Source organism: Anopheles marshallii, chromosome 3, assembly GCF_943734725.1.
Source record: "Anopheles marshallii chromosome 3, idAnoMarsDA_429_01, whole genome shotgun sequence".
In the NCBI taxonomy this organism is placed as follows: domain Eukaryota; kingdom Metazoa; phylum Arthropoda; class Insecta; order Diptera; family Culicidae; genus Anopheles; species Anopheles marshallii.
In genome coordinates, this window is record NC_071327.1 from 7,567,494 (window position 1) to 7,571,730 (window position 4,237).

Consider the following 4,237-nt stretch of genomic DNA (forward strand, 5'->3'; position numbering starts at 1 on the left):
TTTTTTGACTTTACAATGTTAATTTTTTTTTTCGTTAGAATGGCCAAGCCGTATGGACTTATTTTTCTACGGCGAAACGGTCCGAATGCACCACCAGCACCACCCATACTGAAAACAACATCTTTAACTCTGTTAAGTTACTATCATACTATCTTATAATAACGTTTGGTATGCTTAAATAGTAATTCGATAATACTTACCTGGAATATCTTTTCCATTGTACTAAAAAGTTGTCGATCCCTGTCCGAGCTTGAACATTGCATTTAATTCCTGACTGCAGCGGAACCACTGTTCGGAATCTTAGCACAGTAGATAACTTCGCATCAAATGGACATAATATTCCTCACAATTACGTTTTTTTAATTAATTCTTTTTAAATATAAAGTTGTTTAAACTCAAAGCAATAATTATTATTTCATTCTCAGAAAACACTGCGTTAAAAATGTGCTTCCTATACGAATAAAATGTATGAATTTATAATTTAAATGTTTTATAACATCGAGTAGTATCGCTCTTCGTCTTATGATATCTACTTATTGTTTATTTTAAATACAGTAGAACGTCGATTATGCGGGCATCTGCGGACCGGCCGCATGCCGGTTAATCGATTTTCACTCATATGTTATTAAAATTATTAGCTGTAGTTTATTAACAGAATGAAACATTTTCTGTGGAGCTTAACTAGACAAACCCTTTATAGCAAACTATTAAGTTTCTTTCGGCCCAACTGGTTGAACGGTTAAAAATTCAAAACTATTCTACTAGTTGTCATTTTTTAGCTCACGAATAATCCGCTCCGGATAATCGACGTTCTACTGTAGATATGTCAAATTCAAACATTATTTTGATCAATACTTTTACCATCTTTAAATCTCAAAATGCAGTATCTCGATGTGATTTTTCCATAGATTTAAATGGATTGAATAATCTTAAGTGGATAACAAGAAAAATTAAGTGTTGATTGCATAATAATGAATTTGAACGTCTGTAATAGACTCATCCTTTATAGCAAAAATTAATTTACATTACTCGTATTACCGCACTCTAGTTTACACTGGTTGAGCGCAAGATTAATGCACCATGCTTTACCAGTAATCGCCTACCCCGGATCCACTAAACATTGAATTGTAAATTAACCATCCCATCCACCAAAGGTCCTCGACCGGATCAAGAGCCGTTCTTGTGCACGTGGACACTTCTGCACATTGTCACCGGAATGGCTGTCAGTTCCATTACCCTCGAACGGCCTAACAACATCGTTAGGCCAAAGAAGACGCCCGTACGATCCTGCCGTGCGATTGATATGACATTTTAAAGGAGACAAATCTGCATAAAGCCACTCAGCGCGGTACGGAGCGTCCGGCAATACAAACGGCTCATAATTCATCCACCGATTTAACCGTACCCATCGACACACTGCTCATCGCTGCTGCTAAGAGGCGCACGGCCCATGCTGCAGACAGGGCACCGGGTCTTTTATTTTTGCACCGGGCTGCAAGTGCTTTGTAAGCAGTGCGATCTTCGATCGCTACCTTAGAAAGTGTTGTGACGCAGGGTAACAATCAGGAACTGCATTGTGCGCCAGTCTGCACCACCGTTTCGCGATCGTGTGGCACTTTCTTCCAGCCCTCGGTCGGTCGCTGACGGTCGATGATTTCATTATGAAAAGCATCACTTTTCTCACCTCAAGCGCGCGAGGATCCTTGTCGAATGGTTGGCTCGAGTGCAAACCGGGTGCAGCCCGATGGTCCCGAGCCAACTGGTGCGATCACCTCACACTGCTATTAACACTCGACCGCCGAGGACCATAAATCTTCACCGATCATTGCAATTTGTGCGACGGGTGCGATCGCGCGCACGCCCTTGCGGCTCGGATGAAACAGATTCGTTCCGTGCGGCCCACCCGAGTCAGCGGATGGGACCTGTTTCGGAAGAATAGCCCTGGCTCCGAAAGCACTTGGCGCCATCGAATGGGACACACCAAATGCAGTAATCACCACTAAGGGTGGATCGGTTGGTTCGCTCTTCTCCATAGTGACCTTAGAAAACAGCAACGATACACCAGCCTAGCTGTTGGTGAGAGAAACGGCAGAACCTGGGTAGAAAAACCCCAAGGCGTAGGTGGATTAACGGCTGCCGTTTTGGGAAAGTGAAAAGTTACGGGCAGCGAGCTGAGGTGGCGGTGGAAGCTTTCGATTAAAATAGCGAACTCAACTTTCCCGTGCCCAAAAGCCGTCGCGTTGCTGCAAAAGCTTAATGAGCCTGCACACATGGGGCGAATGGTGTTTGGGTGCAGCACCAAGGGTGTGATTAAATCGCTATTAAACACGGGCAAAAGTGGGGTTTTTGCTAAATAGCTTCATTTCGCAACAACCCACACAGGAGGCGAAAGGAAATGAATTCCTTGGGACGTTAAATTTGATAGATCAGGCTGTGAGTAGTGAATCGATTTTAGGGAGATGCGGGCTAATGATTAAAAAGACCTCAGAAATTGGTATTGGCAATGCATGCTTTTGAAATTTCTCTTGGTTGATTAACAGAAGAAGCAATGAGCTTGTAAATATATTTTTACTACAATTATTAAACGATTTTTCGGAATAAGAGTTTTGACTATTTCATACCTTCTTCTTCTTCTTTATTGGTATAATATCCACAAGAGGTTGTCATTTCCGGTTTTTTTTCTTTATTTATCTGTAACCGTTATGTTTACTTAATTCACTTTACAGGCAGTTCGTTAATGTGAGTTAATTCATAGTACAAAATCTAAGCAAAAAGGTGAAAAATTGGTCGAAAATGCCTTCCTTTGTCGTATAAAATATTTGTTTTAATTTTTTTAAATATATTCTTTAAAAACGGGGCTTCTTGGTGGTGTATTGGTCCTGTCATACAACAGGACCGGTCAAAAATCCCATCCGGACCAATCTCCCGTACGCAGGACTGACTGGGCCGCCCTACGGACTTATTCTCAACTAATTCTTTACTAACGACCTTGATAATTATCTAGCCATCTTCATATGGTACATGTTGTGGGCTATAGATACTCATAGAAATCGTCTAATAATAGGTCCTATAGGACTTGAATAACTAGTAATCTAAACTAGCAAAAGTGCTCACTACGTTTCATGCAAAATGAAACCTGAGGTGAGGGTCTCGTCTGGAACCAGTTGAGAGATGGCTATTGCAAGACTTCAACTATCTTCTTTAAAAATGTTGGTTAATATTTTAATGTCTAGAGGACTAAAATAAACGAAAAATACTAATTAAATTACAAATAAAGGCGTTTATTTTCTATCATTTTGTTGAAACAGTGGAACGAATCCTTCTATTGTGTTTATGGTTTCCTTGAACCCACGCCTTCCCATCGGTACGCATCCAACCAGCCGGGTGAACTTTTCTCACCCGTTCATTGAGACGAACCCCCAACCCCCCGCTATATGCAAATGACGGAAGCCCCAAAAGTGCATCTTCAGACGCGTCCGATCTGTCTGCCGATTGTCAATCAAAGTCGGCGGAAGTTGGCGGCGATGGGTATTGGCGGAATCCACCAACCACCCCCTCTGAACGGGGAATCATTATTCAAGGATTAACCTCGGGCGGCAGTGGTTCGCCCGCAACTGGCGAGGCTTTCTCCCAATAGCTCGTTGAATAGCGATGAGCTTGTGATGGATGGGTTCTTCCTATCGATCGCAATTTGCGTACCATCCATCCTCATCATCTCGCGATCATTAGGTGATCAACCCAAAATGACACATTGAATCGCAGCACAATGGGGTTGGGGATGCATAATGTACGCAGGCCCATCATGCCAACATGCGGACGAAAAAGTCCCGTTAGGAATTCGCGCTCGCAGCAATCCCTACACGCCCATTACAACCCATCGGTGTTTACGGTGTCGTTGCGTACAGCTTTTCGGTGTGGCTGATGGTGACACTTTTTTTGCAATCGGGGGGTTTTGTGTTTTTCATTTAGCTCTTTTCACCATCACCCTTCATGGGGATGCCGATTTTAAAATTTGTGTCGCCCGCGCGTGCCAATGAATGATTTATTTTGTTTGCATATTTTTGCATACAAAAAATCACCTAACAGGACGGCTCCAGAGCAAGCATCAGGCTGGCGGTAGGATGGATGGCGGGGCGGGATGTGTTCGAGGCTGCCCTGCAACCTTCCTGTTTACGGTACGGGTGATCTTTAGTATGTTTTTTTTTCACTACCTTGGCAAAACAAACCATTGCAACTC